This window comes from Aquarana catesbeiana, linkage group LG06 (assembly GCF_042186555.1).
Source record: "Aquarana catesbeiana isolate 2022-GZ linkage group LG06, ASM4218655v1, whole genome shotgun sequence".
NCBI classification, from domain to species: Eukaryota; Metazoa; Chordata; class Amphibia; order Anura; family Ranidae; genus Aquarana; species Aquarana catesbeiana.
Window position 1 is genome coordinate 18,643,437 of NC_133329.1, and position 13,830 is coordinate 18,657,266.

A 13,830-nucleotide genomic window follows, 5' to 3' on the forward strand; every position below is an offset into this window, starting at 1 on the left:
AGTGACACCAGTCTGTGCACATCAGTGACGCCAGTCTGTGCCCATCAGTGACACAAGCCTGTGCCCATCAGTGAGGCCAATCTGTGCTGCCTTTCAGTGCCACCTCATCAGTGCCCTGATTACAATGCAGTGCCCATCAGTGACACTAGTCTGTGCCCATCAGTGAGGCTAATCTGTGCTGCCTTTCTGTGCCACCTCATCAGTCCCTGATTACAAAGCAGTGCCCATCAGTGACACCAGTCTGTGCCCATCAGTGAGGCCAATCTGTGCTGCCACCTCATCAGTGCCCTGATTACAATGCAGTGCCCATCAGTGACGCCAGTCTCTGCCCATCAGTGACACCAGTCTGTGCCCATCAGTGACGCCAGTCTGTGCCCATCAGTGTCACCAGTCTGTGCCTATCAGTGAGGCCAATCTGTGCCCATCAGTGAGGCCAATCTGTGCTGCCTTTCACTGCCACCTCATCAGTTCCCTGATTACAATGCAGTGCCCATCAGTGACGCCAGTCTCTGACCATCAGTAACACTAATCTGTGCCCATCAGTGACGCCACTCTGTGCCCATCAGTGACACCAGTCTGTGCCCATCAGTGAGGCCAATCTGTGCTGCCTTTCACTGCCACCTCATCAGTTCCCTGATTACAATGCAGTGCCCATCAGTTACGCCAGTCTCTGCCCATCAGTGACACCAGTCTGTGCCCATCAGTGACGCCAGTCTGTGCCCATCAGTTACACCAGCCTGTGCCCATCAGTGAGGCCAATCTGTGCTGCCTTTCAGTGCCACCTCATCAGTGCCCTGATTACAATGCAGTGCCCATCAGTGACACCAGTCTGTGCCCATCAGTGAGGCCAATCTGTGCTGCCTTTCAGTGCCACCTCATCAGTGCCCTGATTACAATGCAGTGCCCATCAGTTAAACCAGTCTTTGCCCATCAGTGAGGCCAATCTGTGCTGCCACCTCATCAGTGCCCTGATTACAATGCAGTGCCCATCAGTGACGCCAGTCTGTGCCCATCAGTGACACCAGTCTGTGCCTATCAGTGAGGCCAATCTGTGCTGCCTTTCAGTGCCACCTCATCAGTGCCCTGATTACAATGCAGTGCCCATCAGTGACGCCAGTCTCTGCCCATCAGTGACACCAGTCTGTGCACATCAGTGACGCCAGTCTGTGCCCATCAGTGACACAAGCCTGTGCCCATCAGTGAGGCCAATCTGTGCTGCCTTTCAGTGCCACCTCATCAGTGCCCTGATTACAATGCAGTGCCCATCAGTGACACTAGTCTGTGCCCATCAGTGAGGCTAATCTGTGCTGCCTTTCTGTGCCACCTCATCAGTCCCTGATTACAATGCAGTGCCCATCAGTGACACCAGTCTGTGCCCATCAGTGAGGCCAATCTGTGCTGCCACCTCATCAGTGCCCTGATTACAATGCAGTGCCCATCAGTGACGCCAGTCTCTGCCCATCAGTGACACCAGTCTGTGCCCATCAGTGACGCCAGTCTGTGCCCATCAGTGACACCAGTCTGTGCCTATCAGTGAGGCCAATCTGTGCTGCCTTTCAGTGCCACCTCATCAGTGCCCTGATTGCAATGCAGTGCCCATCAGTGACGCCAGTCTCTGCCCATCAGTGACACCAGTCTGTACCCATCAGTGACGCCAGTCTCTGCCCATCAGTGACACCAGCCTGTGCCCATCAGTGAGGGCAAACTGTGCTGCCTTTTAGTGCCACCTCATTAGTGCCCTGATTACAATGCAGTGCCCATCAGTGACGCCAGTCTCTGCCCATCAGTGACACTAATCTGTGCCCATCAGTGACGCCACTCTGTGCCCATCAGTGACACCAGTCTGTGCCCATCAGTGAGGCCAATCTGTGCTGCCTTTCACTGCCACCTCATCAGTGCCCTGATTACAATGCAGTGCCCATCAGTTACGCCAGTCTCTGCCCATCAGTGACACCAGTCTGTGCCCATCAGTGACGCCAGTCTGTGCCCATCAGTTACACCAGCCTGTGCCCATCAGTGAGGCCAATCTGTGCTGCCTTTCAGTGCCACCTCATCAGTGCCCTGATTACAATGCAGTGCCCATCAGTGACACCAGTCTGTGCCCATCAGTGAGGCCAATCTGTGCTGCCTTTCAGTGCCACCTCATCAGTGCCCTGATTACAATGCAGTGCCCATCAGTTACACCAGTCTTTGCCCATCAGTGAGGCCAATCTGTGCTGCCACCTCATCAGTGCCCTGATTACAATGCAGTGCCCATCAGTGACGCCAGTTTCTGCCCATCAGTGACACCAGTCTGTGCCCATCAGTGACGCCAGTCTGTGCCCATCAGTGACACCAGTCTGTGCCTATCAGTGAGGCCAATCTGTGCTGCCTTTCAGTGCCACCTCATCAGTGCCCTGATTGCAATGCAGTGCCCATCAGTGACGCCAGTCTCTGCCCATCAGTGACACCAGTCTGTACCCATCAGTGACGCCAGTCTCTGCCCATCAGTGACACCAGCCTGTGCCCATCAGTGAGGGCAAACTGTGCTGCCTTTTAGTGCCACCTCATTAGTGCCCTGATTACAATGCAGTACTCATCAGTGACGCCAGTCTCTGCCCATCAGTGACACTAATCTGTGCCCATCAGTGACGCCACTCTGTGCCCATCAGTGACACCAGTCTGTGCCCATCAGTGAGGCCAATCTGTGCTGCCTTTCACTGCCACCTCATCAGTGCCCTGATTAAAATGCAGTGCCCATCAGTTACGCCAGTCTCTGCCCATCAGTGACACCAGTCTGTGCCCATCAGTGACGCCAGTCTGTGCCCATCAGTTACACCAGCCTGTGCCCATCAGTGAAGCCAATCTGTGCTGCCTTTCAGTGCCACCTCATCAGTGCCCTGATTACAATGCAGTGCCCATCAGTGACACCAGTCTGTGCCCATCAGTGAGGCCAATCTGTGCTGCCTTTCAGTGCCACCTTATCAGTGCCCTGATTACAATGCAGTGCCCATCAGTTACACCAGTCTTAGCCCATCAGTGAGGCCAATCTGTGCTGCCACCTCATCAGTGCCCTGATTACAATGCAGTGCCCATCAGTGACGCCAGTCTCTGCCCATCAGTGTCACCAGTCTGTGCCCATCAGTGATGCCAGTCTGTGCCCATCAGTGACACCAGTCTGTGCCTATCAGTGAGGCCAATCTGTGCTGCCTTTCAGTGCCACCTTATCAGTGCCCTGATTACAATGCAGTGCCCATCAGTGATGCCAATCTGTGCCCATTAGTGACACCAGTCTGTGCCCATCAGTGACGCCAGTCTTTGACCATCAGTGACACCAGCCTGTGCCCATCAGTGAGGCCAATCTGTGCTGCCTTTCAGTGCCACCTCATCAGTGCCCTGATTACAATGCAGTGCCCATCAGTGACGACAGTCTGTGCCCATGAATGACACCACTCTGTGCCCATCAGTGAGGCCAATCTGTGCTGCCTTTCAGTGCCACCTCATCAGTTCCCTGATTACAATGCAGTGCCCATTAGTGACGCCAGTCTCTGCCCATCAGTGACACCAGTCTGTGCCCATCAGTATCGCCAGTCTCTGCCCATCTGAGACACCAGTTGTGCCCATCAGTGAGGCCAATCTGTGCTGCCTTTTAGTGCCACCTCATCAGTGCCCTGATTACAATGCAGTGCCCATCAGTGATGTCAGTCTGTGCCCATCAGTGACACCAGTCTGTGCCCATCAGTGACGCCAGTCTGTGTCCATCAGTGACACCAGTCTGTGCCCATCAGAGACACCAGTTGTGCCCATCAGTGAGGCCAATTCTGTGCTGCCTTTCAGTGCCACCTCATCAGTGCCCTGATTACAATGCAGTGCCCATTAGTGACGCCAGTCTCTGCCCATCAGTGACACCAGTCTGTGCCCATCAGTATCGCCAGTCTCTGCCCATCTGAGACACCAGTTGTGCCCACCAGTGAGGCCAATCTGTGCTGCCTTTTAGTGCCACCTCATCAGTGCCCTGATTACAATGCAGTGCCCATCAGTGATGTCAGTCTGTGCCCATCAGTGACACCAGTCTGTGCCCATCAGTGACGCCAGTCTGTGTCCATCAGTGACACCAGTCTGTGCTCATCAGAGACACCAGTTGTGCCCATCAGTGAGGCCAATTCTGTTCTGCCTTTCAGTGCCACCTCATCAGTGCCCTGATTACAATGCAGTGCCCATCAGTGACACAGTCTGTGGCCATCAGTGATGCCAATTAGTGCTGCCTTTCAGTGCTGCCTCATCAGTGCTGCATATCATTGCCGCACCACTCCGCTGTCATTTAAAGGTGGACGGGTTGTAAAGGTTTGTGTTTTCTCACCTTAATGCATCTGATGCATTAAGGTGAAAAAATACCTTGCAGTCAGCCCCCCGTTTTACTTACTTGAGCCCCCAATTTCCGTTGGCGCGTCCCCGCCGTCCCTCTCTCAACGGGTTCCCGGCTCTTGATTGGATAGATTGATAGCAGCACAGCCATTGACTCCTGCTGCTGTCAATCAAATCCAATGACGCAGGCGCCGGGGGGTGGGGCCGAGTCTTGCATACGGCCTATATGGACGCAGGACTCGGGAGCGCAGCCGCAAGGTAACCCCCTCAGGCGAGCGCTTCTCCTAGGGAGTTATCTAATGCGGGGAGGAGCCGCTGAGAGACCCCAGAAGAGGATGTTTTTTCGCCACTCTGTGCAAAACGAGCTGCACAGTGGAGGTAATAAGTATGACATGTTTGTTATTTTAAAAAAAATAAAAAATGATCCTTTTAGTATGACTTTAGGCAGGGTGACTGGTCTTGTCTCCACCACCTCCTGTAGTTCTCTGCAGTCAGAATTCTGGTTCCCTCCAACAACTCTGCTCACTGCACAAGTGATAAGCAGCTCAGGGAGGATGTCACTGATAAAAATAAAAAACCCAGCGGTGATTAACCACTTTAGCCCCGGACCATCTGGCTGGCAAAAGACCAGAGCACTTTTTGCGATTCGGCACTGCGTCGCTTTAACTGACAATTGCGCGGTCGTGCGACGTGGCTCACAAACAAAATTGACGTCTTTTTTTCCCAAAAATTAGAGCTTTCTTTTAGTGGTATTTGATCTCCTCTACGGTTTTTATTTTTTGCGCTATAAACAAAAAAATAGCGACAATTTTGAAAAAAACACATTATTTTTTACTTTTTGCTATAATAAATATCCCCAAAAAATATATATTAAAAAAAAAATTTCCTCTCAGTTTAGGCCGATACGTATTCTTCTACATATTTTTGGTAAAAAATGGCAATAAGCGTATGTTGATTGGTTTGCGCAAAAGTTATAGCGTCTACAAAATAGGGGATAGTTTTATGGCATTTTGAATAATATTTTTTTACTTGTAATGGCGGTGATTAGCGATTTTTATCGTGACTGCGACATTATGGTGGACAGCTTGGACACTTTTGTTGCTAGTTTGGGACCATGCACATTTCACAAACAGCGATCAGTGCAATTAAAAATGCATTGATTACTGTGTAAATGTGACTGGCAGTGAAGGGGTTAACCACTAGGGGGCAGTGAAGGGGTTAAGTGTGTCCTAGAGAGTGATTCTAACTGTGGGGGGGGCTATGTGTGACACGACACTGATCACCGCTCCCGATCACAGGGAGCTGTGATCAGTGTCCTGTGACTAGGCAGAACAGGGAAATGTTCGTTTACATCAGCATTTCCCCGTTCTTTCTCTCCGTGAGACGATCGTGGGTATCCCCACGGACATCGAGTCCGTGGGACCTGCGATCACACTCACAGAGTTCGCGGCGGGCGTGCGCGCGCCTGCAAACTGCTTCTTAAGGGGCAACATACAGGTACGTTAGTGTGCCGGTAGCGCCCTTCTGCCAACGTATATCGGTGTGAGCTGGTCGGCAAGCGGTTAAATACCACCAAAAGAAAGCTCTATTTGTGTGAAAAAATGGCCTGGGCAGGAACGGGGAGAAAGTGCCAGGTTTCAAAGTAGTTAAAGTGGGTCTAAAGCCTAACCATGTGTTACCTTAGGCATTCCTTCCATTAAGGTAAAAAAACGTTTAGGCATCAGCATCCCCCCTCAGGGTACTGGGCGCCTGGATTACAGCGGCCAGGGGTTTTTTTTTTTAAGCACCTGATTAGAGCCAGAGGCTCCAATAGGCTTCAAAATAGGCTGGGCTCAGGGCGCAGATAATGCGCTCCGATACCACCCAGGTGTGTTGCAACAGTGAATAAATATTCGCTGTTGAAACACTGATACTCAATCCTGCCAATCAGAAGCGGGTGTGAGACCCGATTTCCGATTGGCAGAAAAGAGAAGACTCCTGATTGCCCACCAAGGAAGAGGGAGGAAACGGATGCCGTCACTGCAGTGATGACCCATGGAGAGCAGGAGAACGGGAGGCCGCCGCCACCGAGCAGGGGAAGCAGCCGGTGATGAGGTAAATGCTACCGACTAAACGGGGGGGGGGGGGTTTCTATACTGTTTGCCCCCCCACCAAAAAAAATTCTACCGGCCGCCACTGGCAGTGAGTGGTCTTTTATTACAGGAAATCTTACACTGGATTACTGCACAGATCTGGAAGAAATGCACAGAGCACACCAAGATTCAAGAAAGACTACACATGACCAATGGATTTAGACAATACAGTACAAACCATCACTTATGCATAGTTTGCTACAACACTCAATTCCTTCATTATACCTGAAAGTGATATTTCTGAAATTTGCCTAAAATCACTATAACTAGAGAAGAGTTTTTTTCACCACATTTTTAAATACATATAAATGTTTTTTTTTTCATATTTTTTTGTATTTCATCCAGTGTACTGTCATGCCCCGTACACACGGTCGAAAAAGTTCGATGGGACCTTGTTGTCGGAAATTCCGACTGTGTTTAGGCTCCATCACACATTTTCCATAGGAATTTCCGTCACACAAAATTTGAGATCTGGATCTCAAATGTTCCGACAACAAAATCCGTTGTCGAAAATTCCAATCGTGTGTACACAATTCCGACACACAAAGTTCCACGCATGCTCGGAATCCAGCAGAAGAGCAGCACTGGCTATTGAACTTCATTTTTCTCGGCTCGTCGTACGTGTTGTATGTCACCGCGTTCGGAATTTCCGACCAACTTTGTGTGACCGTGTGTATGCAAGACAAATTTGAGCCAACATCCATCGGAAAAAAAACATGGATTTTGTTGTTGGAATGTGCGATCGTGTGTACAGGGCATAAGACTTTTCCTGACAAAGTGGCCACTAAAGAGCCACGGAATACTTTGTTACTGTTTAACCTATTATTATGATCAATAAATGTGGACCTTCCTGAAGAGTCCACTTGGAAGCACCATTCATTGGGTGCCTCTGCTGACCACACATTGGTTCCATTTTAGAGCCTCATCTTCTTTACCTTTTATTTAGAGAATATTTGCTTACCCAGGAGTTCAGCTTTACATCTAATTACATAGTTAATCTGGTTGAAAAAAAAAAAACACAAATCCATCCAGTTTAACCAACATAGGAAAAGAAACACACACACAAATAGAAAACGTCCATATATACAGTCCTATATCCACAGTTGATCTAGGGAAAGGCAAAAAAAACCCCAATAATGACCCAATTTGCTCCAGTGGGGGTAAAAAAAAATCCTTTCCGCCGGTTCACACTACAGCGACTTGGGATCCGACTTGTAAGTCCTCAAGTCACCCCAAGTCGCTGGACATAAGAAATGCCATGGAAGTGAATGAGAGCCGTCTTAATGTACACTACTGAAGTTGCTCTGACTTCAGAAAAGGTTCCTGTACTACTTCAAGGTGACCTTGTACCCAGAGATTTCAATGGAAGTCACCTCCAAGTCGGATCTCCATCTATACTGAAGTGACTTTACAGCAAAAAGAAAATAATTTACCAAGGTACTCCCCACATTTACCCAGGCAACCCCTTCTCTCCCATAGAACTGAATTTTCCATGATTGGCAACAGCCAAAGTCGCTTGTCCTGGAGGCAACTTTAAGTCGTGTTGTAAGTTGCTCAAAGTCGTGCTGAAGTCACCTCAAAATCTCCTTGCAAAGTCGTGCTGTAAGTCAGGTTGCCCCTGTGTGAAACGACACTTCCTGATCTCCCAACAGACAATTGGATGTTCCTGGATCCACTTTACCTATAAATATTAGTATCCAGTTATATTAGATGCTTTATTATATTTTGTTACATTATGAGTTTTTTTAAGTTTTGTTCTGGATCCTGGAGGCTGTGTAGAGCTTTGGGTGGTATAAAGCTTCCATTCCTAGGTCCACTTCTTACCAGGTACCCAGACCTCATTATTGGTCTCAGTTGTCCATGAGCCTTTTCTATATGAGCTGAGTGACACTCAGGGCTCTTCTTTCTATGCGGTGGGAGCCTGCTGCTGGGTGTAAAGTCTGTCTGTGACAGAACACTAAAGAGTGCAAGAAACATCTGTTTGTTTTGGAGAACTCATTGGGGGATACCTTGTTATTCAGAAACTGATCTGAGTTTAATTAGTGGCTCAGATGAGCAGATAGAGAGAGAGGGAAGTATAGTAGGCACTCAAAAGACTTACAGAAGAATGGTGAACGATGTAGTTGCCCTATTAACAGAGAAGTGTGGGCGTTTTTTTTTGTAGATTCATACTTACCTAGGTGGATGGAGCATCAGACCGATGCTGTATCTGTCTCCCGCCGCTTCTTCACTGAGAACCGAGCCACCGAACACCTCCGATGGCTCGGTTCTCTCACCTCTCTGAGCAGAGAGCTGCTGACTGTCAATCAGCAGCTCTCCTGCTCTGCTCCTCCACGCTCATTGAAGCACTGAGCTGTGGAGGGGAGGGACCATCTCAGCCTATCGGCGGCTTGCTGAGAGGCTGAGCCTGCCATCAGTCCAGGCAGCTGGCGGATCCAGACTTCCGAAGTTGGGGTGACGCTCTGAATGGACTGATATTGGTGACATCAGCGGAGAGAGCAGACTTGCACTCCTGTGACCCATAGGAAAAGCCCAGCCAAAGGAACTCAGGCTGGACTTCTTTTTTAAATATTTGTTTATATTACCTTACTCGTGTCCATCATCAAGGTATTTTTGTTGGATATAGTGCCGGTAGCTCTGGTCTATGTATTTAAGGGGTCATTGGTCATGTTTCTCCATACTGCCAATATAAGATTGTTTGCTTCTCTAGTTTACCACAAAACCCCTACCAAGGATGACCCAAAATGATATTGGCCATTTGTCACTAAAGTGAGAATATTTTTTTGCTTCTCTAGGTTATCATGGCTCCCCTACCAAGGATGTACCACCCCATCTGTCTGATTGAGACTTATGTTGATAACAAGTTGCGTGTAAATGAGGATGCCCAAATGATCCTGGCAATGATCTCCCAGCCACTGGTTGTGGTGTCCATTGTGGGGCCTTGCCGGACTGGAAAATCCTACCTAATGAACAAGTTATCAGGACACAGAGGAGGTAAAATGGATAGATAATACTCTACAAATCTTTGTGTGTCTCAGTAGATTAAAAATGCTTTGTTGAACTAACACTATATAGAGAATAAATACGTACAACTGTATGTTTTGACATCCTTTTCAAAGTCAATAATTTAATGGTTTGGTTAAGCTATTGGTCATTAATGGTAGAAATAGTAGCGCTAATAAGTGAACATATATATCAATATATAAGTGAAACAGTGCAAGAATCAAATATACAAAAGTAATATGAATGGAAATGTGAAAAACTCCAATGAATGAGGAAATCTGTAGGAAGGGGCCTTATGCGTCGACAACCAAATGATGATAAATCAAGGATGGAATAAGCTGGCAATGTCTGGCGTGGGAAGCATCAAAGGTGGTACATCTTCAACAAAAGAGAAAAGTATATGTACTCTTACCGGAACAGGTGGACTCGAATGTCAGTGACAACGAGTCATAAAGGCAGGGGTGCCGAACACGGCGGATAGACGGAACTCCAAGGGATCCAGGACCTCAAAGCATAAATCCAGGGATGATGTGGGTGACCACCAAATGAACCTCCAATGGAAGGAGTACCAAGGCTGGATCTTAGATGTAAAGAGACCGGCTGGACCACAGGACAACTCTCATCCGGATGGTTATGTAAAGAAAAAATGCTTCCATATGGTGTAGGTCAAAAAGTGGGGTTTTTTATTCCCAAAAACCAGCATACTGCAGTACAAGTAAAAAAACTGTGATCACAGGATAAAATTCAGGGCAATGTGGAGAGCGATAAGCCTAGCCCTGGGCTAGGGCTTATTGCTCTCCACATTGTGAATACTTTAGGCTGCTCTGGGCTCTGTAAAGTCTGCATGTTTGACTGTTCCTGCTGTTTTTCTGGAGATTTGAAGAACATAGTGGGTGGTAGAGTCAGACTAGAGTCAGACGAGCAGCTTAAATATTTATGCAGCTCCAGCCAATCCCTGGGGAGGTGTGCCCAGATGGTGGTTGGGGAGTGTATAAATAGTTTGGAGCCAGAGAGCGCAGGGTCCTTTTCCCTGAAGGTGAGGTTCCCAGCCAGGAAGGCTGCCAGCCTGGTTCTCTTGCTGAGGGTCCAGCCTGCTCATTGAGATCCCAGCTGAGCTCAACTGGGTGCTATCTTTCTACAAGTCCCTGAGAGACAAAAGACAGTTGTCTTTTAAGATATTATCTGGGAACTCTTCAGAGGAGTCTGCTTGCTGGAGTAAGAAGGAGAGCCCTGGGGACACTGTGAGTACAGACCAGATATAGAGGGATCCCTGTGACTGTTACTGCTGCTAACTCCTGCAGTTAATGGGATAGTGTCCTCACATTCTGGTTAGTTTTCTGGATTATCCCACACCTCCCTAATCTCCATCCATGTTTATCTGCAATAAAACTTCTAAAAAGGCAACCCCTAGACTGTTTCTTCAGCCAGAAGAGTGAAAGCTGTTGTTTGCATGGCTGTCCTGCACTAGCAGGAAGAGAACCTTGGACACTAAACTAGCAACCCCTGCGGTGTTCGTGCTACATGCCTGAAACGGCTATTATAGGATTCTGGTTCTTCCACAGGTGGTTTTTCTGTAGGTCACACGAGTAGAGTCAATACAAGGGGCATCTGGATATGGTGTGTTCTTCACCCCAAAAAGCCTGGTCACACACTGGTACTGCTGGACACCGAAGGACTGGGAAACATGGAAAATGTAAGCTATAAACATACGCTATAAATATAAGATACATTAACAACGTTTAATTTATTAACTTCGTACTATTAACCCAGACATATGTGTCTTTCAGGGAGATAAGAACAATGGTTGCATCATCCTGTCATTGGCCATGCTCATGAGTAGTGCTGTCATCTATAATAGCACTGGGAAGATCAACCAGGATGCCCTGGAGAATCTAAAGTATCCTTTTTGTCACATGACAAGCTTTTCCTACCCTCCTGTAGGGATGTAGGGGATGGAGGATGGGGCCAGTGAGTACGGCAGAAGACACATGTATCTGACACTGCCAGAAGTGTCAAATACTGGGGGAACTGATTGATGCTGAGATATTGATGAATGCCAAAGTGATTGATGGAGGGAAAGTAGGAGACACAGGCAGGCAGAGGGGTATATATAACTATAACCTCTTCTATTGCAAGGGAGACATGCTAAGATATGTTTGGAGACCTGCCAGGGTCTCTTTAAGGCATGCATTGATGGATTATTAAACCGTTTCCATTAGATTTATGAATGTTTATAAATCCAACCATCCATCAAACTATAAGATATCACAATCAAGCTTTAATTGACACACATTTTGATAACTCTGCCTAGGTTGAGGGTTTTCTTGTTGAAATGGGAATCTCCCTGCCTCAATTCTTCCTTTTATTTTTCCTCTTTACTAATATTTATTTTATTATTTCTTTATTTTTTTTCCTTTAACAATATATATTCTAAGCTCTATTTTGAAAATACACTACAACATCTTACACAAAGCCTCTGTTCAGGAGGAGAAAACCCAAAGCAAGGAAAAGACGGGAATACCTTCCAGTATATCTCCGTTCTTTGTCTGGGCCATACGGGATTTTACTCTCAAATCAGAGGTTAAAGGATATAAACCCACCACAGATGAACACTTAGAAAATTGTGAAGAGGATGTTGGTACGTACTGGTCTGTTCGTCAAAAAAAACAATCTTTGGTGTCTTTAAAGTGGTTGTAAACCCCTCTGTGCAACATGTACCTACAGGTAAGGCTTACCTATAGGCCTATAGGTACTGTAAATATCTCCTAAATGTGCACCGTTTAGGAGATATTTACCTTGTAGTGCTCCGATGATGTCATCGGTGCATGCGCTGTGAAGAAACAGCCCTCTGTGCCATTTTTTCACTAGCAAGTGCCGTCGTTAAGGGCTCTCGCGCGCATGCGACTCCGGCCAGTCACAGAGCCGCAGTCCGCGGTCCCTGGAAGGAAAAGGGGTGACAATGGATGTGGCCACCAGCGGGGATGGCACAGTCTTCATTTGCAGGTAAGTGCCACATAATCGGCTATTATGTGATGCATACTAGCCCATTATGCTTTTACTTTGCAGGGGGAAAAAGAGGAAGTAAAACCCATCAGGGTTTACTTCCTCTTTAAAAAATTCATATTTGGTCTTTCTTCATTTTGTACATTTACAATCACGTATCCAAATCTCCTGGTTTTCTGACACAAGACAGATAGCTTGACCATGTGCTCTCTATTATGCAAAGTTTAATTTCTCTCTGTATTAATATTTGAAATAGAGCAAGCAGTTAATAAGCCTTAAATGGAGCCCTAAGAGAACCCAAAAGGAAAGAGAGGAACTAGTAAATAATTATAGAATGCCATAAGCAAAAACAGGGAGATCCTTACGTTGCAGGTCCTCAGGTACAGCTTCCCCTCCAGCAAAAAGAACAGTGAGCAGCACAGTAGTGATATCCCCACAATTCAGGCTGGGTTCACACTGGTAGGTGGACCAGCTCACAGCAGGGGTCCGGTGCATCCCTGTTCTCCGTTTCAGGTCCGATTTCTGTCCGAATTTTTGTCTGAATTTGGACCTGAAGAGGACCATTAGATGCATAGGACTCCCGTGCATCTAATTTACTCCTCTGCAGCCATCCCGGAGCTGTGTGAACCAGTTCCATTGAGAGCCAGTCACAGTCTCTTGACATTTGAATTGGATACGTGGAAATCCGCATCCAATTCGCAATAGTGTGAAGTGAACCCAGCCTTACTCCAAATCTGGTGAGACCAGTGGTCGGGGAAGCAATGCCTTTACTTGAGCTCACATTGCAGATATACAGCTATTAAGGCTTTAGGCACAGGAGGTACAATGTTACTTTTCTAGAGGAATTTACCCACATGCCGTCCCGCTAACAGTACTTTTACTGTGAGCCAGCAGCAGTTGCAGGCATACCGCACTGCACATGCCTGCTGGCACGCCCCCTGGGGCATGCAATAGCATAACCCTATGATGGCTGTGTCCAGTGGACCAGAAGACCACAGTGCTTGGCACCCAGCTGTTGTGAGCGGCTGGGGTATCATGTGATCGCTATGATTACAATGTAAACAAAACAGTCATGAATGGTTTCTATTCCTGATTGTTTTGCTTACTATTGTGATGCTGTGATTGGCCCACTGCTATCACATTGTTCCTGGGCCAATCACAGCACCCTGTACCATGTAATTAGCTGTAGCCAATCACAGATCACAATAGTAAGCAAGCAAAGCAATTCATAACAGCTAAAACTATTGCTAATATCATCACTGTTATAAGCAACAATAGTGTAAAAAAAAAACTGGAAAAAAAACATCTAAAAAGGTCAGAACTTTTTACAATTATTTTTTGCTATGCT

General features: G+C 47.3%; 1 pseudogene; it reads left to right on the forward strand.

Moving 5' to 3' along the window:
* LOC141148204 (guanylate-binding protein 1-like) overlaps positions 1-13,830 on the forward strand; it is a 74,716-nt pseudogene that overhangs the window by 37,759 nt on the left and 23,127 nt on the right.